Source organism: Saimiri boliviensis, chromosome X, assembly GCF_048565385.1.
Source record: "Saimiri boliviensis isolate mSaiBol1 chromosome X, mSaiBol1.pri, whole genome shotgun sequence".
Lineage (NCBI taxonomy): Eukaryota > Metazoa > Chordata > Mammalia > Primates > Cebidae > Saimiri > Saimiri boliviensis.
Window position 1 is genome coordinate 89,086,805 of NC_133470.1, and position 25,746 is coordinate 89,112,550.

At 37.8% G+C, this 25,746-nt stretch overlaps 1 protein-coding gene across 4 annotated transcripts in view; it reads right to left on the reverse strand.

The window, feature by feature from the left end:
- Positions 1–25,746, reverse strand: part of AFF2 (ALF transcription elongation factor 2) — a 495,721-nt gene that overhangs the window by 123,079 nt on the left and 346,896 nt on the right. The gene's annotated exons all lie outside the window — the stretch shown is intronic.

Here is a 25,746-nt window from a genome sequence, read left to right on the forward strand (position 1 = left end):
TCACACCAGTTAGAATGACGATCATTAAAAAATCGGGAGACAACAGATACTGGAGAGGATGTGGAGAAATATGACTACTTTTATGCTGTTGGTGGGAGGGTAAATTAATTCAAACATTGTGGAAGACAGTGTGGTGATTCCTCAAGGATCTAGAAATAGAAATTCCACTTGACCCAGCAATCTCATGACTGGTTATACACCCAAAGGATTATAAATCGTTCTATTATAAAGACACATGCACACGTATGTTCATTGTGGCACTGTTTACAATAGCAAAGACCTGGAACCAACCCAAATGCCCGTTGATGATAGACTGGAAAAGGAAAATGTGGCACATATACAACATGGAATACTACACAGGCATTAAAAAAAAGATGAGTTCCTGTCCTTTGTAGGAACATGGATGAATCTGGAAACCATCATTCTCAGCAAAGTGACACAAGAGCAGAAAACCAAACTCTCCATGTTCTAATTCATAGGTGGGTGTTGAACAATGAGAACACACGGGCACAGGGAGGGGAACATCACAGTCTAGGGTGTGTTGAGGGGCAAGGAGGTTAGGGAGGGAAAACACTGGGAGAAATAGCTGATGTAGGTGATGGAGCAGATGGAGACAGCAAACCACCATGGCATGTGCGTACCTATGCAGCAATCCTGCAAGAGCTGCACATGAACCCCAGAACTTAAAGTACAATTAAAAAAGAAAAGGAAAAGAAAATGGTCAGAAGCCAGGCTTGGTCAAAGATGTTGAAAAAATCCCCAGTGCAGAGCTACTTACAAAGAATGTGGGAGCTGCTTCCTACAAATATTTTGTCTTCACATAAAAAAGTAAATCTGTTTTTTTTTTTTTTTTTTTTTTTCATTACCTTATCAATTGCCCAAGTAGTGGTTGAGTAAGCTTTTCTCAACTTGGTAATTGCAGTAATAATGTTATTTGAAAATGACTGCATGCAGATGACTCTTGAGTCAACTCCCTAAGTCCATGTTATTCTGAGAGAGTACAGAAGAATGAAAGGAAGCTCCAGAGTGGTTCCTGGGGAAAGCACCCCCAAATTCTCACTGCCTAGGATGGGACAGAACTGTGCAGCTGACCACTACTGTAATTGGAGGACTATTAAGATTGCTGCCATTCAGAAAAGGGAAATTCAGGAAATGGGCTTGTTAGGGGTGAATTGTGTTCCTACCTACAATTCATATGTTGAACCTCTAACCCCTAGTACTTCAGAATGTGGTCTTATTTGGAGATAAGGTCTTGAAGTCCTTAGGGTGATCCCTAATCTGATATGACTGGTGTCCTTATAAAAAGGAGAAGTTTGGACACAGTCACACATAGAAGGAAGACAATGTGAAAAGACTCAGGGAGAGAGAAAGCAGATATCTACAAGCTAAGGAGGGAGGCTTGGAACAGATCTCTTAACAATCCCAAGAAGGAACCAACTCCTTGTTATTGAACTTCTAATATCTGGAAGTTAGGAAGACAGGATATTCCTGTTGTTTTAAGCCTTCCAACATCAGGTACTTTGTTATAGCAGCCTCAGGAAACTAATACAGGGCTTTGCCCCAGTTCTTACCTTCCCAGCTCCCCAAAATGGGGGTATTCACAGCCCTAACAACTATAATGCTCTTTTGAGCTCCGGGCACCTAAATCCAGTTTCACCACCTTGTTTCACAAATGCCTCAAGCCTAAGAAAGCTAAAACTGAGCTCATCATCTCTTGCATGTCCCTCCTACTGGTTTAAGTATGTATATATGCATTCATTCATTTATTTTGTTTTATTTTTAATCTATCTACTTATTTTGTGAATAAAATACATATACAATTTATCATTTTAAAATGGACTATTCTGTGCATTTTAGTAACTTCACAGTGTTGTGCAACCATCACCTTGATCTACTTGATGAATATTTTCACCACTCCAGAAAGAAACCCTGTAACTTTTAACAATCATTCTTCCAATCCCTCTATCCCCTCCACCCTCCATCCCTAGGCAACCTCTAATCTGCTTTCCATCTCTATTAATTTGGCTATTCTATACATTTCATATGAATGGACTCATATAATATGTGGCTTTTATCATACTATATTTCACTTAGCACAGTTTTTTAAGTTTCATCCATGTTGTAGCATGTGTCAGAACTTAATTCCTCTGCTTTATTTTTGCATCTGCCATGGTTTGCATGTTTGCATTTCCTCTGAAATTCTTGTTGAAATTTAATCCTTAGTACAATATTAAAAGGTGGACCCTTTAGGAGGTGACTAGGCCATGAGGGCTCTGCCCTCATACATGGGATTAGTGCCTTATAAAAGGCTGCAGGGAACTTGTTAAGCCCTTATTGCTATTTTGTTCTATCTACCATGTGAGGATACAGTGTTCATCCCTCCTGAGGCAGCAGCAACAAGGCACTATCCTGGAAGCAGAGAACAGGTGCTCATCAGACAATTGAACCTGCTGATGTCTTGATCTTGAACTTCTAGCCTCCAGAACAGTGAGAAATAAATTTATCTTCTTTATAAAGTACCCAGTCTTAGGTATTTTGTTAGAGCAGTATATATGGACTAAGATATCTCTAGTGTATTACCATTTACCAAAATTTTCAAGCAAGCAAGCTTGATCATTTTAACACTTCTACCCTCTTTCTCACTTCACACATCTTGTCAGTTACTCAAATCCATTGATGGGAACACAGATATCATATCCTTCTCCAGTATGTCTTCTATTCTCTATCCATACCTTATTTCAAGCCTTCAGAATCTCTCACTTTGGCCTAAATAATCATTCTAAAGCATAACTTTGGCCAGGCAATACCCCTAATTAGGATCCTTCAAGAGCAACAGAAGCCACAGTCTCTGAAACTCACTGCTGGGATGCATGTGGTCTGCAGAGTTCTGTGGCCTTGAGGGAAGAAGAGCTGGGGGCATCTGGAGGTGGTTGTTTTAAGGGTATGTAAAAGGGGTGGTTGAGGGTTGGTTGGCATTGTGATGTACCAGGCAGAGTCATGACACAGGAGGCACATACAAGTTAGACAGGTATGGATGAGTTTGAGGAACAGGGAATTATGTTCATAGTATCTGAACACATGAAAACCCAAATTAACATCTGTGTTGTCTCCTTGTACTTCAAGGACTATTCACATTAAAGAAAATATTGCTTAGCTCATCTATGTGCATACTGTTGCTAATTATCAAATGACAATTTTTTTTTTGTTTTTTTTTTTTTTTAATTTCACTATCTAAGGATGAGCTTTATTCTGCTCAGTCAATATCATGGTCTTCTGAAAGTTGCTCAGGAAACAAAAGGTCTTGCTTAGATGAGAAGCTACCTGGCTCTACCAACCTTAGTCCTGTAATGAAGGCAAGTAGCATGGTCCTTTCCTCATCTCTTACCATATTGGTGCACAGATACTCTAGCTGTTGTGGTTCCTTCTCTGGGGCCCTCCACATGGACCCTTCCCCAGACACCTGCCCTTGGCAGAAGGAAAGCCACTTTGCTCTCAGATAGGAAACCCCTGTCCAAATGACAGGAATTTGTTCAGCCAGTATCCAGCCAAATGCTTGTCCCCATCTTCCCATCTTGCCTCAGTGTGGGACAACTCTGTGATTTGGTTCGTGCTCTAGAACTTTTCATGGGATCAAGCTGAAGCCAAGCTGCAGCTAAGCCTACCATCTAACTTGTTCTCTTCACTTCCTTACAGTTTTGTTTTTCTTTAAAGTTCATCCACAGGAATGCCATGTCACGCTCTGCTTCTCAGGGCCCTGCCATCCAGCTACCCCATCCCCACACAGGATTTCTACCACCTTTGGGTCTTGTTGATGAACATTCTTTGAATGTAGTTCTGGATATCTAATCCCTCGGTCTTCCTGGAAAAATAAATAGGCTTAGTCTACATTTAAGAGCCTCTCCAGCTCTTCAGCAATGTACGCCATCATGCTGCAGTACACAAAAATCTGTCAAGTTACTAAAAATGACTTTAATCCATTCTTTGAGTTCCTTATTAGCACTAAATTGAATACATGCAAACTGACTACTTTTGCATAATTCTCAAGTTTGCAATTATAGAGAGAAAAGCATTTGCAGAAACTTAAAGCATACTTCCATATAGCTCTGCTTAATGTATATTAGAATGCAGCCACAGCTCCTTCATCATGCTACTCATTTTAGAGTTAGCTTATAATTATAAGATACCTTTATGCCCCAGGACATCCAGGTTCTTTACAGACTTTAGCCCTTTCAGGAGGCTGGTGCCATTTCCCCATTTTACAGATGCAGGTGATTATAAACAAAGCACTGAAAAGATGTATTGCACAGCAGGTTGCAGGGATTTGTGTCAGTACAAAACATCCTCTATGTTCTCTACTGGTGTTAACATCTATAATGTGCTTAGATTGTTTTTCTCATCCTTAATACAGCTTCTTTCTTTTTCTCTCTTTGCTTCTGCTTCTTTAAGCAGGGACAAACAAACCAACATAAAAGTGCTTGTCACTCTACCGTATTGATTGTTTCCTACTAATTACACTTTATTTAATTAAAAATAAAAGCCAATGTATATCCTAGGCAAAGAATCTTACTAAGTTGACAGCTTGAAAATGCGAAGACTCTCTTTGTTTGGGGGTACAAATAATCCTTGAAGGCTAAGACCATAAGTTTAGTTACATTGCTTTCCCCTTATCCTGGAAAGAACAACTATGGGAGTCAGCAGGGGCAGTGTCATAGAAATAACCTTGTCAATCTCTCTCTGCCATCAAGGGTGCTAATTAGTGCCAATTAAGAGCCGCGTTTTTTGTCTGTGGAACATCTGTCCACAGGCATTGAACTCAAACCCCCAACTCATTTTATCGAGGCCAAAAATATCAGACAGCAATTCATTTTGGTCCCTGCTAATGGAGCTTCATTTTAAACTCACGTGAAGTTCTCAATCTTGCTCTTCCTAGTTAGGGCCAGCTACAAGATTCCTGCCTACTCTAATCATCATTCATATTTACCTTATTTTGACAAAAATATGCTTTCATGACGTCTACAGTGCACTGGTTAAGAAAAGAAGTGGCAAAGATAAAACCATGGGAGACCCATGCCTCTTGCTTACCCTATGTTCTACACTCTGCCTCATTTTTTAAAGTAATGTATTGTTACCCAGATAAATGGTCTTTGTTTTGTCTTTTTTTAAAAATCCTAGTGGGTTAAAGGCCAGTGTAAAATGGCTTCTTTTTAATTGAACCTATTCTATGTACACAGTGTGTCCATAAAAGCGCCTCCATCATTAGGGCTTGGTGATGCAAATGAGGGTGCCCCCGCTGTTTCTTTCTCCCTTTATAAAGTGCCCTTTCAATCAATGTTTGGGACAGGACAAGAACCTTGTGACTTGCAGCTTGTTTTATTCTGTGTGGCCACACGAGAGGACTTTCATTCATTCCAGAGCAGCTTTATAATGACATATTATCACAGACAGTACCTAGGCTATTCTTTCTACTACAAAGTACGTGGTAGGTTTTCTGAATTCACCACAGACAAGGAAAGCCATTTTATCTGGCAACGATGCCTTTAATTCAGTCATTTCTCTGAATTTGAAGCCTTTGTCCTTTCACTTCAAAGTAAACAAACATACTCATTGATCTTTAGAGGGCTATCAAATTTTACTGTAAAACACATTATTCCCATATCATTTTCTTCAGTTCTCTAATAAAGTTATTTCACATTATTCAATTTATGACCTGCCTTGTACAGTGAAATGTCATGAGTCTTCTTAGAGTGACTTAGAGTCTCACAAGAAGTAGAAAAATAAATTTATTTAAAACATGATGGAGTTCTGGCTGCTAACACATTATAAATTGCTCTATTTTAAATGTCTGAACTGGGCATGCTTAAAATACAAGGGCATATTTCATCAACCTTGATATAATTTTTCAGTAGACTTTTCCCAGCGTTTCACTCATCATCAGATGAGAGAGAGCTTGTCAGGAAAAATTACAGTTAATGGTAGTTAATTAATGGTAGCTAAATTCAATGTTCTTGTTTTTATTTTGTTTTACACTTGCTGGAAATAATGAAAGTATTACATGAACAACCCTTATGTTGCTTGCAAAAACACGTCCACTTCCAATGGTAGGTAAAATAAAGCTTTATCTGACTTATGAAACGATCCATGTAAATGTATTTTTATGTTTTATTTCATTCTAGCCATTAGCTAGCCTGAGCTAGGAAGTAATTCTATGATATATCTCACAACAGCAATTTGTTATACTATGTCAAATTAATCTGCATAAATCTACCTGTTTTTAGGATACTGGAATGGAGTTCATGGAAAAAAAATCTGTTTATATTGTTGTGTTGGTGGAATTTGGGGGAAAGTCAAGCCATTGGGCTTTACCTCAAATAGCAAGGCTCTCCTCCCCAAAGGAAATGCCTGTTATCTATATTAACCATACCACCAACAGGACTCCTAGTTATTCATTGCTAAAGCAGAAGTTACAGACGCGGAGAAGCCTTTTTATCTTTCAGTTAATCTCAAGTCACTGAGTTGGACTGCCAACCAGTTGGAGGAGAATGTTCTATTGAAAACTTTGCCAGTTCACCATTTGAAGCCAATCCACTTTGGGTTTCAGGGGAAGTCAACTGGCAGAATCAAACTGAGTGATTATGCCATGCCACTTCTCTTAGAGTTAAGTGTCTCTCATTGGCCATGCACCAAATGATGAAGACTTGCCCACAGTACACTGGGGCTTACCAATGAACATACAGTGCAGCATCAGGACATCTTTGAGCCCTGGTTTGATATTGGTTAACTGATTTTTCCCTTGGCTTTCATCACAATTTGGGGAGGAAAGCAAATTAAGGACCTTCCACCCCAAAACCAGGTCCACCTGAGGTGGATTTGCCAGCAGAAATTTATTTATAGCAAACATAAGAATCTTCTGACTTCTAAGAATTAATTTATCTTTTCTTTGTAGATGAAAATATACATTTCTTCCCACACTGCCACCTGGATTCTCAGCATCGTTCCCCTCCCATCCCTTTTCTCACTGTGGACAAATAAAATTGCAACAGTAAGGGAAGGCTCAACGAACAGTGAAAAGTGTCCCTAAGAAATGATTACCTCAACTTTACAAGATAAGCTAGGTATCTCTATTTACTCTTGGTATTGCCTCAAAGAATGACTATAAACCTAGATTTAGAATACCCACTGGAAGTGTACTAGTATTCCTTTAAATGTCCTTGAAAAAGTACATGTTGCTACTGCCTGGATAACGTTTCAATCTGAGGTTCCCCAAACCTCAGTGAATAGGCAATCAATCAGCCAGATTTTGCAAACATTAAATAAAGTTGAATGGCCACTTCATAGAGCAGGTAACCAAGAAAATGTAAAGAAGAGTTTGATGCATGGAAAGTGAGTTTAGCTAGATTAGCTGCGAGATCATCAGCCACTTTTCTCCAGCAAATTCCAACCTCAAGGACAGTACAGTCCTGTAAACTCTACTTTTGTCTGAGCCTCTCAGCATTTTGCATTTTTATCTTTGTTATTTTCTGTAGATAGTTCTTCTATTGTCAAGTTTCTAAATTTAACCCTACCAGTTTGCTGAGAAAAAATATTTTCAAAACCAGGTCTCTAACACCATATATAAAGTAAACAAAAGTAGTAATTAATGAGAAACTCTGAAGTAAAAAGGTTAACTCCAGAAATAAAAATTTTGATATTTGTGTTCATAGATATTATAAGGTAGCTGTTACCATATAGTCCAAATACAATCACTGAGCCACCTCCCTCTGTACAAATTACAAATGTGCATATTATAAATATTGAGTATATACCAGGAATAAATATAAAGAATAATATGCAATTGCTGAGGGAAGAAAGAGTCAACTAACTGGAGCTCATGGCTGCTACCCATCAATATTTTGGGTGTTTTCATATTCAATCAACTAATTATCTGCTATCAAGCTTCAGATAATATGAATGAGATAAGATATAATTAAAATTATAAATTGCTTGTATGTTATATTCATTATTGTAAAATGTGTTCAATACTAATGTCTATAAAGTAATTAAAATGATAATTAAATGAAGTACTGTGTACACAGAAACATCTTTGCTCTAAGTGTGTAGATCAGAAAACCAGAAATTCTAGTTTGCACCAGCTTAACTATGTATAAATGTCTCTCATAATAGGAGATCAGTCATCAAAAAAGTGCTTAAATAAATGACACATTCTTGGCCTTGTTGAAAATATGATTTGGCTGTTTAGGAGGGACTACATCAGCTCTGGATTACTGGCGCTAATACAGCCAATCAGTGCACAGAAAATGATGGCAAAATGGGAAGTCCTTTCCTTTAGACTCTGGATTGTGTATAATGCATCACCCCCTCCCAACATTTTTAAAAAATATCTTCTTAATTGCATCTTTTCTCATTCTCACATTATGTGCATTTGCGTTCTCAAAACACATTCCCACAGAGGGCAGGGGAAGGCAGGCCAGAGGTGGGCCAAGTGACCTCAGCAAGGCAGCTGGGGAAGACACAGTCTGAAGTGGATGATCCACATGCATAGATCTGAGAGTTGACTTCATTACTGCATTTTCAATAACACTAGCATTCAGAATGGTCTCTAAAGTCACCCGGATAATAGGACTATTATCTCTCTTGGCAATATTTAATAAAAAGCTCTTAAGCATATCCAGTCCCTGGTTTTATAAAACATGGCAGCAAATTATCTCCCAAGAATGTTCAGTGAGTATGCAGTGTTTCTGTCTCTATTCAGCCAGCTTTTCTCTTCACAGTGAAGGAAGATGATCCCAGCCAGCCACCCAGAGACAAGTTACACTTGCAGGTGGTCTGAGGCGGGAAAAAAAAAAAAAAACAGACAAAAGACTCCTCACAAAAGAAATCTTTTGGTTGAGAGTCGGTGGAATTTCAGAACACCCTCCATATTATCAATACAAAAATAAAGCCCTCATAACTTTGGAATACAAATTATCTGTAATTTCACTAAGCTGCCTAAAAGGGATATTTGATTTAAAATGTGTTTTCTGACTTGGTGGGGCAACTAGAGGAAAGGTGGAGTGAAGACGGTTAAGATAAAAGATAATGAGCATCCACACTCCAGGTAGAGATTGAAGCTGAGTCTACATATGCACAAAGAACTCTATAATGGTGTAGTTATCTAGATTGGAGTGGCGCAAATTATTCCACATCATGTTGGTAGGAATTCTGGGAAAAAAAAAATTCTATGGGCAAGTTAGTTTGAAAAACACTTCATATTCTACACTCCTCTTGTAGAAACACAGTGAGCATTTGCATATTAAAGGCTCAAAGAATTCCTACAATGAAAAGACTTGTTAGGTTGTTTTTAACCCACTGTTTCCCAAATATGTTAGATCATGTAATTCTTCTTCTTCTTTTTTTTTTTTTCTGAATACCAGTTAATATTTCACAGTAACTACTTCATAATAAAGAATTTAGAAAAAGGGAATCTAACTATTTCATTCCTAAAATAATTTTGCCTAACACATCCACATAATTGACAGAAAAGTGAGGTTATTTTCTTTTCCTCTGATTTTATTGCCTCAACTATTCGCATCATTTACATGGCATAAATAAAACCATATAGCCCAAAGCTTCCAAGGAAAGTTGTCTCATATTAATAAGTAACTTCTTAAAAAGCACAGCAGCAACCCAATTTTTGGTTAGAAGATCACAGTCAGTATATTCAATTTCTCAAAATAATCACTCAGTGACACATACATGATTCTCTCACTGACCTGCTTGGTGGCCACAAATAAACAGAATTGGACCTTTTCTTTTTTAAATTGCAGAAGCTCAATTTGTTCTTAGAAATTATCTGAGACAGTTACATTTTGTAAAAAGTCTGAAATTAATGCTTTATAAATAAAAGACTCAGGATTAACTCTGTACAACCATTTCAGTATTACCTCATGTAAAACCTTCAGAGTTGAATTCCATGGGAAAGTTAAAAAAAATGTGTTTACTGAAGCTATTGGGGTGAAGCCTTAACTGCTTTGATATATTTTAGGGGCTGCTATTTTTTATGCAGAAAAGGGTGACTTTCCCTAATAAAGTTTCTTAAGAGAGTACAAAATCCATATAATGTCAATGTATATATTGCTGTAAATGTTCCTGTGTGGTTTGGCTCTCTCCTTAATAAAGATTAAAGACATTTGTTTTAAAAAGCAAAGCCAGCCAGCATACTATTTAAAATATTACAGTTAAAGTAGTGAGGTGCATCTTCTGTATTTGAGATGTGCTTATAGTTTCTATATGCACAGATCTCAAATGATGCTGCACAGCTCAGTGCTAGCCTCTTTTCCAGTGGCATTTTGCTCTATTCAAAATGATGATTCCAGGTAAAATTTTCACATGGGTTGCCAGGGTTCTTTAGAGAATTCATGTTCTGTGAGGTATTACACCACACCTCCAGTTACTGATCTGTCCATTTCACCTTGGCTGTGAATATTGCACACACAAAGGTTACATTCCTTTTCAAATGTTATGCAAACTGCTCTAATTTTCTCATTAATTTATTGTTAGATTTTCAGCTCATGGAATTTGTCTCTGAACCAGACAAATTTAATGGGAAAGAAGGGACTCAAGGATTAGATTCCCATGAGAACAAGAACAAGGTTGTATTTGATTGCTGCTGAAATACGGCATTTTGATGATCATGAATGAGCATTACAGAACTACCTTTGAGGCAGCCAGTGACATCTCCATCTCTACTTGTGACAGCAAAATCTGCTGGACTATAAATAGTTAATATTAAAGACAAGTAAACTATAAACCATGGAGTCAAATTTTTAAAAAATACTTTTGCTTTTTTATCTTATACAAGTAAGCATCACTTGGCACAATAGATTTGTTATTGGAAAGTGATTGTAAATTGATGTTTTGAAAATCAAACCATATTGTAAATGCAAGAGATGAGCTTACTATTTAGAGGGAAACTGCAGTGAATTATTTTCAAAGTGAAGGAATCTTTTTAAGGGTGAAAAACTACCTTTTTATCTGTTTGGAAATATACGCTAGAATTTTTGTGACAGGTTTGCTTCAAGTGGGAAAACATCTATATATGATTTTCTTTTTTCTCTCCCATGTAAAATTGTGTGTTATAATCATTCAGTAATAACCATCATGCAGCCAAACTACACTGTAATAGGGTGGGCATGTGAATGAGCATTTTCTCAGTTTTCTCATTATGGGAGGCTGTCATGATTCATCCACTTTATTCCTTGCTTTCTTTTTAAAAGGAGAAGTTCTTGAAATTTTATTTATAAGAAATATTGCTTTGAAGCCTTTCCACATGTATGCCATTTACATTATTGGGATTAGACATAAAAAGAATTTTATACCACAGGTTCAAATTTGGGAGATTATTTAATGGTTTTAAACCAGAAATGTTTTGAAACGCTCTGATGTGCATAATGAACTGCCTTATCATCTCCTCCCTCTTCTCATCATAATCTCATCAAACTATTTTATATGAAATTAAAAGACAACAAACCTGAATTGAAACATAATTTCAAAAGTCAAGCTACTTTAGTGGAGATCCAAAATTTAAGCAAGAGCATTGGAGGGTTGAAAGCTTAGGAACACATCCTATTAGTCTATAATTTTTGAACAGGTTTCTAGGAGTTTTGCATAAAACCTTATGTAAAGAATGGTCTTCAAGAGAGTTATTCTTTCATAGAGGTAATCTCTTAACTGGGATAAATCACGTTGTCCAGAGAAAAATCTCTCTCTGGAAAACAAATATCAGTTTACTTATATCCCATATGTACTCAACTGACCTGAAGTTTCAGGCTTTTATAATAAAGGTGCCAGTAGCAAATACAATGAGTCTGAAATGCTAAATTATATGATAAAATGGAAAGCTATAACTGAACCTCTTCTAATTCTATTTTATAAAGTTAATTTACGTCACATTCAGAATCAAATTACTGAAGACATTTCTTTGCTCAGAATTGTTATCTTCTATTTTAGATCCTCACGTAATATACCACTTAGTTAAATTCCTTACAGTGTACTTTATTGCTAGAGAAGAAAAAAAATGATTAGTCTATTGGGTCTGAAGGAAGTATTCTTTAAAAAACACACAAATATTTTTAAACAGTGCATATGTACTTTACGGAATTACTCTCTTAGCTCAGTTCTTAGGAGTACGGGAAATAGTACCTTGGTGAATTATTTTTCATAGTTCACTCAGCAATGTGTTTACTAAGCCACTGTTACAACTTACAACTATGTACTTATATATTTTGATACACAGTGTATTCTTCATTAGTGTGTCTTCTGAGATTCCAGTCTTATTTTTTAAACCAATTTAAATGTTATTTTATCTTCCCTCCCAGCAAAAATAAGGCTTAATTGTCAAGGGTTAATAGTCAATCCTTATCATAATTAAAGGCAGAGTCTGAAGTGTCTTTTTTTAGACCAAGGAAACAGAAGTAGCTACACAGCAATAGGAAAAATTTGCCCGGGCAAGGAATGGAATATTTATTTCACAGAATGGCAGAGGTTATTCCATGAAATTTTATTGACATGTTTCCTTATTCAGACGGCTTCCTTTACGCATGCAAAAACTGAGAATAAAGAGAAGAATTTGTTCTACCTGATTAGAAAATTGCCAACATGCTTGTTATATATTTCAAAAGTAGTTTTTCATATATATGTGAACCACAGAATCAATAATGAGTCAGCAAATTATCCCAGTGGTGATTTTACAAAATGTGAGAGGCTATTTTGGAACTCAGGAGCAGAGAATGTCTCTGGTCAAATTCCTGTCCTCCATTGTTCCCTCCCTCTTGTATTCTTGTATTTGCTCCACTACCTCTGAGGAGGTGTTGTCATTTCCCAAGACAATCAAGTCCTGATGGACTCTGAGATTGGAGAGTCCATGGGTAGGCAGGAGGGCCAGGGTTAAAGAGTCTCTTACTGGAGTCGACCAGACATAAATTCAAGTAATGAATCCATCGTTACTGGTTATAAAAATTCAGCTTCAAGTTGTGAACCTCAGTTCTTCATTTGTAAAATGTGGGTAACAAGAGTGCCTACATCTCACTGGGTTGTAAATAGTCAATTAGCTAGTGGATATAAAACACTCAGCATAGTGCCTGGCACATAAGTCCTAGCTTTTATTTTTAGAAATAACCATAAACTAAGAGTACAATTACGGCTGTGATAAATTGTTGTGATGAGCTCCAAGAATGAGAAGACTGTGCCTATTACCCAATATGTACATATTTAAGACATTCTAGGCATTCTTTGTTTTTAACCTCTGGCACTGGGGTATGCAGGAGAGCTGACAAAATATTCAGTGTAGTCCAGGTTTTCTCATTCTGGAGAAGTCTTTCTCCAACTGGGGGCCCCTGGGACAAGTCAGGGAACAGAGTGAAAGGTTTCCCAAGTGACCAAAGATTGGAACATAGTACAAACAGTACTCACTCGAAAGACTCAGAGATGATGATCGCAATAATCATGAGCATGACTAATTAAAGTGTTTATCAAAAAATTTCTAAGTACCCGGCACTGTGATAAGCGCTTCAATCATTAAATTGTATGATGTAGGTGCTATTACTACCCACCACTTTACAGATGAGGAAATTGAGTGATGGAGAGGTTAAGTAACTTGACCAAGATCACATGGCTAAAAGATGGTGGAGCCAGGATTTGAACCCAGGCATTCCAGCTCCAGAGCCTGTCCACTTCAAGTTCTGCATTGTATTTGCTTTCCAGCCACATACATATGCACACACATATGCACACATGCATGTATTTATATCTTTTTTTACAATACTACTTTTAAAATATGGATTAACAAATATAAGAATAAAATAATATTAATTCAGAGCAAGTGACACCTTCTGGATCATTCTTTCACTTTACACTCAAGAATGTTTTCTGGTTATCTGTTGTGTAGTAGGTTCTTCCACCACTGGTTGCTGAAGAAATAGGGGAGTGGTTAACACCCCTTCCACTCAGGTAAATAGATTTGTGCAACTATTATGTCAGGAGAGTCAAACATCGTGCTATATGTGGATTCACACTCCTGACAGGTAGAAGACTGGTGATATGTGTTTGTCGGAATTTCGCAGCATTCCTTGGTTTTGGAGGTATATCACAATTCAATCATTACTACCAGAGTCTCTTTAGTACCCACACTGACCAAACCAAAATGAAGAGACTCGTAAGTAAGGTGAGAGGCGATTCTATGCAAAGTCTTCAGATAGAACTACCACTCAAGGTACTGTCCCACCACTGGGTGATGAGAATTCCCATGGCTTCATATCCCTCAGTCCTAACTACTTGATATTGTCCAACAGGTTTAATATTTGATATTTGTTGTGTGCAAAATAGTATACCAACATTCTCGGAGAACCTCACTTCTGGTCTGAAATTTTGTCCTTCAGAGAGTTAAAGAGTCATTTTCTATGTGTGGCATTAGTACCACACATCAAAATCCTTTTATGAGAATGTCGAAAAAAAATAAAGAAAAGAAAAAGGCCTAATAATAACAACAACAAAAATCCTGTTATGGAACCACAGATACAGCCACAACTAATTATAAAGCCAGACACCTCTTGATGTGCTTGCTTTGGGAAAGACACGCACAAAGGAATTCCTGAAATTGCAAGTGCCTCAATCCCTCATGGTCCTGAAAGCCAAGGGACCCTATGTTGCTTGTTTCATTTCCCTGGCTCTGGAAGCATCAATATGATTTCAGATTTTATGCCACTAAGCAAATCACTGACTGCTGGCCCTCTTGATGTGAAAGTCTGTCATGTGGCTGCTCTGCATTCCCCAACTTCCCGGAGGCCTGGGCACAGAGATCTGTGGTTTGAAAGAGGTTGCCATTTGGACCCTGGGGCCACTGGAGTTTTTCTAGGATAGATCCCCAGCAGTATCTTTTCTCAGTATTGTTACATCTTTACTGTGCATCTTGGCTTCTTGCCACCATGAATACTGAGTATCACAGTTCTTTCTGAATAGTATAAATTGAGCTGAAGTTGATTTAAATTTCATGCAGAAAACAGCTTTGCTTCGAACTACAGACATTTTTGTGTTAAAAATCCATCAAGATATAATCCTATTGTCCCCCCTCCCCAAGACACACAAACTCTTTCTAGCAGATGGGAAAGGCAGATTATTTCAATTAAGAGGCTGTCACTAACAATTGTGTGCAACCTTTCTTCAAAGTTCATGGCAGCAGTGCACTTTTACATTTCTTAGTAACTCTGTCAGGATCTAATTTTCAAGGTACGGTTACCATAGTAGCAACTTGAAATTTTAATCCAGTAGTAAAGGGCAACACAGGTCACCAGTTTCAGGCCCTCTTCAATATCAAAATTTTAAAGCAGTGCATAAAAGCATGAAGATAAAGGGTGGACCTAGTCCCAAATTCCATTCTCTATGACACAGTGAGATTATAAAACATGAGATTTTTGTAAGGTTTTCAAATTCTTCTACAGATGCTAAAACTATTAGTAAATTGAACAATGTTTCCTTGGGTATAATTGAGTGGAAAAATGCACTCACTCTTCTCAGCAGCATGAAACATCCAGAAACATGCAGGGGATATCTAATTAGGAGAGGAGTGGCACACGTAGTTATTGATTTTTAGTCTATTCCTCTCTGACAGCATTGGCAGTTGATCTTTTGATTCAAATTGCATTGACAGAACACTTTTGAAAAATAATTGCCAATATTAGCAAAAATATCACTCAACGAGGAGTCAAAAAACAGTACTGAGCTTTGGCAACACAATTAGTTATGTGAGCTGGGACACCTCACTTAGGTCACCTGGGCACGACTTTCCTCACTTCTAACATGGAGAGAGAACCAAGGAGAGTAGTTGACTGCAAAGTTCATCCATGAACTCATCTGTTGACAACACAGTTTGCTACAGAGTCTGAGTAATAGTAATATATCATCTCTGTTTTATTATATGAAGAAACAAAGGCTCAGAAAATTACTCACCAAGTAAATTCATCAAGTCACGTGGCAGGGGAGTGAGAGAGCTGGGATTTAAGCCACCCGGAAATAGATGCCCCACATCTGTGACCTCTCTAGGACAATACTGGCTCCCTCCCCTGTATCCTTGCTCCAGAAATTGAGTAAAGACCAAATGTAAAAAAAAAAAAAAAAAAAAAAAAAAAAAAAAAAAAAAAGAACAATATGTGTAGAAAACACATAATGCCAAAGAACTAGAAAGTAGTGGTAGTATTAAGGTTATACTGTTATTTTCCTTTGTATTTAACATTTAATAACAGTTCAATTTAAACCTTAGGTGAGTGAGGCAAATAGGGTATTAAAAAAGGTTTGAATATTGTGATCCAAGAATTCTGAAGTGAAATTTAACCTCCCTCAACAACTAGCTATGTGATCTTGAGCAAGTCATTTAACTGTTCTGGGATGAAATTTCCTTCTCCCTAAAATCCATTTAATCTTATCAACCTCTCAGAGACATTATGAGGCTGGAAGGTGATTAAACAAGTGAACTGGTGAAATTGCACAGGCAAAGAGCACCATGTACGCCTGACCTCAAATGTGAGTACCAGCATTGACTGTGTGGCCACAGGTGTTTGACATTCTCTCTGAGCCCTTGGGGGGACAATCCTGGGAGTGATGATAGTGGTGATGATGGCGATGGAGATAGTGATATCCATCTGACAAGGCTGTTGTGAGCATAAAATAGCTGATGTTTGTAAAATATTTGCCCTGGTACCAGGCATATAGTAGGTGCCAAAAGTGGTGGTTGCAATTACCCGAGAATACTACTTACATCCAGATTGTTTCCTTCCTTTCTTTCTGTATCATACGATATACAAAAATTATTTTGGAGGAACCTAGGATGACCCTTTGAGCAATAGGTACTTTTAAAAGATTTTTCTTTTGAAAAATTTAAAAATATTCTATGTACTCACACCAGTCAGAATGGCTATTACTAAAAAGTAAAACAAACAAACAAACAAAAAAACAAACAAACAAAAAACCCAGCTGCTGGTGAGGTTGTAGATAAAAGGGAACACTTATACACTGTTGTTGGGAGTGTAAATTTGTTCAAGCATTGTGGAAAGCAGTATGGCGATTCCTCAAAGAGCTAGAAGCAGAGATACTATTCAACTTAGCAATCTCATTACTGGTTATACACCCAGAGGAATATAAATCATTGTACCATAAAGACACATGCACAAATATGTTCATTGCAGCACTATTCAAAATATCAAAGTCATGGAATCAACCTAAATGTCCATCAAAGACAGACTGCATAAAGAAAATGTGGCACATATACCCCATGAAATGCTACACAACCATAAAAAAAAACCGAGATCATGTCTTTTGCAGGAACATGGATGGAGCTGGAGGCTATTATCCTTAGCAAACTAATGCAGGAACAGAAAACCAAATACTGCATGTTCTCATTTACAAGTAGAAGCTAATGTTAAGAACTTATGAACACACAGAATGAAGCAACAGATACTGGAGTCTACTTGAGAGGAGAGGGTGTGAGGAGGGAGAGGAGCAGAAAAGGTAATTTGAGTACTGGGCTTTAAAACTCAGTGATGAAACAATATGTATCAACAAACCCCCATGTCACATGTACCCCAAAACCTAAACATTAAAAAAAGAAAATAAAAGAAACATTCTATGTAGTTACAAAATTGAGATCTCTATCTGGGATTTTTAAAACATGGGTTTCTTATGACAAAACAAGTAACTCCAGAAATTAGGCAATGGAACTGTCAGAGTTATAGGTTGCTAAATCATTAGCTTCTACTCCTCTCTGGATATTTTTCTCTCCCTCATTGCTCTCTCAGGCACACAAGAACCTTTGACAAGAACAAGGCAGTGTACTATGGGGTTGTGCTGGTAGATCTTCAGTGTCAAAATCCCACAGGGTAGCAAAGAAAATAAATTTTGTTCATTTGGTTTTCAGAAGGCCTACCCTAACCCCATCTACTCCATCCCACCCACTCTGTCCCAGTCTTGGCAGCATATGTGTAGATGTCAATCAAATAGCTTTGAGACCTTTTCCTTTTTTGGTCCTCATTGTTAAAGTGGATGGATGAACCACAAAGAAAGGCATTTGTTAGATTTTTCAACTGATTTTACAGCTGTAATTGTGTGTGCATCTGCGGTATTCTGCCAACACTGCTCCCTACTCATCAGTGTAAAATGGAAGCGCTTTTAGCAACTCTGAGAAGGTGTCAAGGGCAGACCGTTTAAACTAACATTCTCAATAACATAATTGTGGTAAAGAATCTGGCTGTTTGTGAGACAGAAAAACAGAATGAATAGTTCAGAAGCGGATATTTCTTCTTCTCTACTCCAATCTCAGTTGGATTTTGTTTGTTTGTTTCTTTTTAAATTATAAGAATGACCCATGGAGCTTGTCTACACTGCTGTTATATTTTTTTCATCTGGGCCTAGAAGACTTGTCAGGGTTCTGATGAGTTCTGGCCCTGCAGCCATCTGTGGAATCTGGGGACAAGGCAGCATATTCTAATGAGAATGCAGAATCCTGACTTCTAGTCCCAGCCCTGCCACTGCCTACGTGGAGGACTTTAGGAAAATCTCTTCCCCTCCTTATGCCTGGTTTATTTTCAATTGGCTATCTAACAGGATTGCTGTGCCACTCACATGGGCTAATGTATTGTGTGAAAGTGTGTTAAAATTGTCATTTGCTATGCACATGAAAAATATCTCTGGTCATAGCACTTTACAATCTAATAACTGAAAAAAGAGTGTGCATATGTGTATGTGTGCATCTCATTAGATCAGACAACATTAGAGTGACCTACTGTTCTGGGATACAGAGCATATGTATGCATGTGTGTGTGCGTGGGTGTTCTGTCACAACACTACATTCAATTACACAACTGAATTTTTTTTAACTTTGGTCTTATTAAATTCAGTGCCTTCCACCAGCATTATTTGCTTCACTTCCAGGTACTGTTTAAAAATGCAGAGAAGAATTTGGAAATATGCCACTGTGGTTGATAACAGATGGGGATATTTTTGAAAATTATTTCACCATGAGGAATAAAGCCACTTTTTAATTATCAAACAAGTTGGCAAGCACGAAAGGCAATGGATGAGTCTCTTATTAAAACAGACCCAAATATCAGTTTTCTCTTCATTTTAATGTGGCACAATGGACATTTCTGAAGGGATATGCTGCCAAAATCAATCTTACATGAAGTTTTTTGTGATGGTTTAAGTCCCTTGCAGGAATAGATCCTTCAGCCTCACTGAAGGGAACATTCTAGAGTCCTGGTGACACAATCTGGATGCCCTGAGTTGAGGGTAGATCTGTCTTCAGTGTCCATGTCAGCATGTGTAGTATATGCAAGACCTAACTCAGCTATATTTAGATCTAACACTTCCCCTGTTTTAAGCCAAAATGGCAATGCCATTTTGGCTTGCATTGCCATTAGTATATTTTGGCCTAGTGCCTGGGTAAGAACACACTTGACTGCAAATCAGTAAAGCCACCTCCAAATGACTCATGGGATAGCTTAGTGTAAGTTAAGAGCATATGCTCTGGATTTGGGAGGCCAAGGTGGGTGCATCACGAGGTCAGGAGATTGAAACCATCCTGGCGATCTTGGTGAAACCCCATCTCTAAGAAAATTAAAAAAAAAATTAGCCAGGCATGGTGGCACGCACCTCTAGTCCAGATACTCAGAAGGCTGGGGCAGGGGAATCGCTTGAACCCAGGAGACAGAGATTGCAGTAAGCCAAGATCACGCCACTGCATTCCAGCCTGGGGAAAGAGCGAGACTCTGTCTCAAATAAAACAAAATAAAGCATATGCTCTGGAGTCAGTCCTGTTCTGTCTCACCTCTTTGTTACTGTTACATTTTAAGCAACTCACTCAATGTCTGTGAGCTTTGGTTTCTACTTCCATACACTATAATGATGATGAACCCCATGGGATTGCTTGTAAGGAAAAAAGTACATGGGAGGTGCCTGGCACATAGTAGGCACTCAATAAGTATGAGTTAGTTGGGTTGACGGCATTGTTGGTGCAAGTCTTATCGTCACTAGACCAAGTTCCTTGAGACAATGATATGCAGTGTTTGATCGTCACTAGACCGTGAGTTCCTTGAGACAATGATATGCAGTGTTTCACCCTGATTTACCAGTGTTTAGCCCAGAGCTTTACGTATAGTAGGTACTAAATGCATATTTGTTGAAAAAAAAATGAAATTTAGTAGAAAGGAAGAAATGCTTCACTTTTCCCAGAGAGAGAGAGAGAGAGAGAGAGAGAGAGAGAGAGAGAGAAAGAGGGAGAGAGAGAGAGACACAAAGAGAGAGAAATTACATTTGCTTTCAATTACACAGGTGTTTCAAAAGTCATCTGAAATAGACAAATCCTATGATAGACTGAGGTCCTATCATAGCATCAGAAATATCAGATCTAATCTTTCAATTATGATGGCTGAGCCAACTTATCTTTGTTTTCAGTTTTTGTGATAGAAATGTAAATCTATAGCTCTCTTTGATGGGAGCCCCCATTTGAGATCTTGGTACCCATCGAGCCTTGGCAGCTTCAGAGTTCTTGATGCAAACATTCAAAATGCCAATATTGCTTGTTGTCACATTAGCCAATATACAATCCTCAAAATAAAATCCTCTTGATGTCTGATTACCCTTCTGAAGGACCTCACGCTGATTCATTTCAAACTGTGAATTACCTTTAATTCACAGCTTGAACAGGCTGCCAAATTTTGTTTTCTTTGCTCCCAGGTGGCTGCCCCTGATGCAGTGGAGGACTTCCAAATATATATTAAGTCCTTAGGAAAAGTTGGCAAGCTCAGAGATGCAAAGCATACAAGACAAGTTAAAAGCAAGAGTTGGTATACTTCTTATTTAAAAACCAGAATGGCTGCAACTAGTAAAGTTACCAAGATTACCACTTTATCAGGAGAGTTTGTTTGGCTATTATAAGTCTCAAACTGATGAGTAGTATTTTTAAATTCCAAGTACCAAATCATAAATTCTGATTAAGAATTAATCTGATTAAGAAAATAACAGTCATTTTTTCCATTGCCCCATTACACAGTCACTTTGCCACCAAAATTGCATCTAAGTAGCAGATCAAACATCTACATGGGGAAGAATATATGAAATTGCTAGAGAGTGGGTTATTGCTCTGCAATAATGCATTGTGGTTCTTAAATTTCAAATCAAAATCTCAAAGGAAACATTTTCAATGATGAAAGGTTTGGTAAAAGGATGGCCAGGGTTGTAATGAATATGAATTATTTCTTTTAGCAAAAATATTTTCAAAATTTATCTAAGAAATAATGTAGTTCTGGTATTGGTTACAGCAATCTGGAAAACATTCTCACAGTTTTTCTATTCTCTTTGGTAATGAAATTTGCATAGCATTACAGAAAACTTTAGAAATAATGGCATTTTATTTAAATAAAACAATTTGACTCAGTTTTGTCCCACTGAAAACAGAGAGGTATAATTTCTTGTGGGACTATATTCCACCAGGTTGTGGGAATGATGTGTCCAGGTACAAAAGGACAAATTTGGCATACTAAATCCCTGAACTTATCAAATCCCGTGGGGAAGGGAAACTCAGTAGGATGAAAGGACACTTTGAACTCACAGGGACCTTGGCCTGCATTCAAACTTTCTCACTAAGGAGCACTGTGACTCAGGGGGCTCTTCTGTAGGTTTATAGCCAAAATATCCATTCAAAATAAGTGGCCACGACCAGTTTGTCTTTCTACTGGACTGGGTGCACTTCAGGAAGAAGGACTGTTATTCTAGCTTTGCTTTTCTTATCTGTAAGATGGAAATAATTTGTAGAACCTCCACAATGGCTGGCACACTTAATAAGGCAATGTACATAAAAGCATGTGGCACCTGCTCTCAACAGCACAATAATTATTGTTTGTGTGTGCCATTCCTGTGATAGTATAGTGCCCTTTCTTCCTAACTAGTGCAGGAATCAAGGATATCTTCATGAGACACGCATAACCACCACCCACATGTAAACTCAGGCTGGCCTAAACCAGTCTGTCTCCATAAGACCTTCCATCAACTCTCTGAATCCAGAGTTGGGACGTTTTAAAACATATAGTTAATACCATAAGTTAGGGAACTGGTTTCATGGAAAGAAAAAACAGCATTATAGCTATATTAAGATTACATGAAAACTATCCAGCCATACTCGAAAGCATGGTTTAAAACATAGGAGCTGCTCAGTTAAATGGGTGCCTGAATGGTTTCCACCTGGACATAGTCCTAATGATAACAACCAAGTTTTACAAAGGAACTTGATATTTGGAGCTGCCATCCCCTCGACAGTACTCACAAAACTGAAGCTGAGAACTAACTGGATGTTCACCCTTGAGTTCATGGAAGCTGCCTGAAAGTCATTCTCAGGGTGACTTAATACATCTTATCTTTTCCTACCTATGATGGTCCATAAAAGACCAACAAGGTTATGCATTTTGGAAGGCCACTGAACTGACAGGTAAGTGGCAAGACATTATAATCCACTGGATAAATCAGTCCAACTGAACAGAGAAAATCCAAGTTCTTCAGTTTGGTTTCTGTTTTTCTTCCTCATTGTGCATTAATAAATTCATTAAATAACTACAAAGTAACACAATGATTGGTGAGTCCATTCAGAGCCTGAATCCTGTCATTGAAATAAACAGATCTTGAGACAGAATAGACAGACATATTACTGTGTAAAATACAACTCCATAGCCCTGAGAACTGCAATTTCACCTTCTTATGCCATGCTTCACCCTCTTTTTGGGACAGAGACATCTTTTTGGGGAGGTTACAAACTCCATTTGATTTAGAAGACCTAGGTGTGGGCTGTTTCAAGACCGTAACATGACTCAGATTCACAGAAGCTAGAGGGAGGGGGTGGGGTGGGAGACCAGCTTCTGGTCTTTTCTCCTCCAGAAAGTATTCATGATTAAAGTTAAATGTATTTTTATGTTGCTAGATTTAATTACTAAAGAGTATAACTACTTAAATTTGAACACTGACAAATGTTTGTAGGTATACCTGCAAGTGTAGACACATACACTCATTAATTTAATTTCCTTTAAGAGACTCTATCTGTATACTTTGAAACAAAAATAAATTCTGTGATTTAACCTCATATCTTCTGGATCTTAGGTCAGTACTTTCCCTGCCAATACCACCAACTGACACAAAGGGGGAGACCCAGGTCTCCAAAATTCTCCAGTTCAGTACTCTTGCCTCATAAGCATTCAGAGTTCCAGCTCAAGTGGGTAGGATGTCACAGCATGAATGGATACAGATAAAAAGCACTGTACGCCAATGGAGTATACTGAGCAGGAAAATACCCAGTGTTCCAAAAAGCCAGTCATATTGTTGGGGTCAGGCTCACACAGAGCAGCAACTGTCAGAAAGAAAGAGGGAGACTGGCTAGTTCCAAGTTTATACTCAGGCATACTTTGTTCAATGTTTTCAGACCTGGTGCCCATGTGTGTAGTCCTTATAAACAATGCATACTCCATTGGAAGATCTGTGTTTTGTCAACCAGGGAAAACAGGCCAAGATGAGGAAAAGTTATAAAGTGTCCCAATAATTAAGGGATTCTGCCTTAGAAGACTCTAATCTCTCTTGACTGCACTAAGTGTCAGGAGTGTGCTTAGGACACTTTCTGGGTTTGGGTCTTTTCTGCTGCATGGCTGACTTACAGGCTGCTTCTCACCAAGGTGAAGGCATTAGCAGTCTGTCTACACTCAGAATGATCTTAATCACTGGGAGGATTGCTCTGCCAAATGGAAAATCCTAGGAGTTGGCTTAAAAAGCACACTGCAGTTAAATATGGGAGAATGATAGTAATGGTTAAGCAGATAATTTGGAAGTTAAAACAAATATAACTTTATTACAATTCTGATCTGTCCCATGTTAAACCCATACCCTATCATAAGAAGGGAACTTTTTCCAGCTAAAATCTGATGGGCAGTGCTTGGACTTTAGATCAAACAGACAAAAACAGAGGAGCTCATTCATAAAATGGACTCAGCGTCTTCTAGTTTTAGTGATGCTTCCTATAGGGTATTTTAGTCGTATTGACTACACTATATAGAACTCTGCTATGAAGTGCTGTTCTCTGGAAATGCAGTCTCTAACTATAAGCCACAGTTGATGAGTTTATTTCTGTTAGTTACAAACTGCTGAAACATTGTATTCTATGATATATACAGAAAGCAGCATATTTCACAGTAGGAGCCTAATACTCTTGCTTTAGGAGTAAGATAATTTTACACTAGAAAATATATTTTTATATTTTTTAAGTTTGGAAATGTGTTGATTTTCTAATGTGTGTGTGTGCCTGTGTGTGTGTGTGTGTGTGTGTGTGTGTGTTTGTGTGAATCTTATTGACTTTTTAATGGGGATGAAGTAAGGCAGGAGGGACGAGGGATGGCAGGGAGGATTAGATCTATTGTTTCCTAGAATAACAAGGGGAAGGGCAATTCAAAATGTGATTAAAGGAAAAGCTGAAATTTACAGTATCAAAGATGACTTTGATTTTTGTGTTTTCATATAATTTGGTCCTTAATTCAAAATTATGGTTTTATTATCCCCTTCTTTTGTTTTTTCTTGCTTCTTAAAATTGAGAATTATTGGTTGTTGAAAATGAACTTCGATTTAGAAAGCACAGATCAGTCTAGAAAATCAAATAAATGGACCAGTGATGGGGTCAGGGCTTTGGGGCTTTGCTACTGCACTGCACCAGGAACTTAGAAATGCCACTGATTTTCTCAAATCCTCAGTCTATTTGGGAGTCATTCCGAGTTGTTTTATGTAATTATTCATGATCTTCCATAAGGTGAGCAATTCACTTCAAGTGTACCATTAGGCCACTAATGTCATAAATTATTTCATTTTGAAAAATTGCAAATATGTGCCTATTACACAGAAAAGTCGACTTCCATTTTCTATTATTAGGTACGAAAAAAGTTGTGAGAGAAATACTCCCTTGATACTCTCCTGGACAAATGGATATTAGAAAATCTACAATAGTTAATCTGAGGAAATTGGTTTCTCCAAGCCCCTCCTTCAGTTTGCATTAATAAAAAATGAAGACAGTGCTGAGTGAATTGCAGGGCCCTGGCTTCAGAACTTCAACCCACCATCATGTAGTATCTTATTCTGGGCTCTTCCTGGGTGCCCTTGTTTGTCTTTAATATACAGGCACCTGATAACCTGTAAATAGCGAGGTCATGGGCCGACTAGCCATAGCAATTCACTCAACATTTCATGTGCAATCATGGCTACTTAGATTCTATGTCCCTTGTTCATCCCTGTCAGTGGTGGCTGAATATTTTGTAAAAATAATGTCTTTAGCTGAAATTATACAGTGTTTGAACAACTAGTTAAAATGTGGGAAACAAACCATCTAGAGATTTCTTTTTTCACTGAAATCACAGTTGTTTTCATATCTCAGGTATCAACCTCATGTGTGTCTACACATTTAGAGAGCCTAATGGTGATCTCATTAATTTTACTGTTACTTATTATGGGTGCTATAATCTGTTTGAATCACTTCAAAATTAATATGCTAAAATCCTCACCCCAAAAGTGATAGAATTAGAAGGTGGGTATTTGGGGAGGGGATCATAACATGAGAGTTGAACCCTCATGAATGGGATTAGTGCCCTTATAAGAGGAGGCCCGAGAGAAACTCCTTGCCTCTTCCACCATGTGGGATTAGAATAAGAAAAC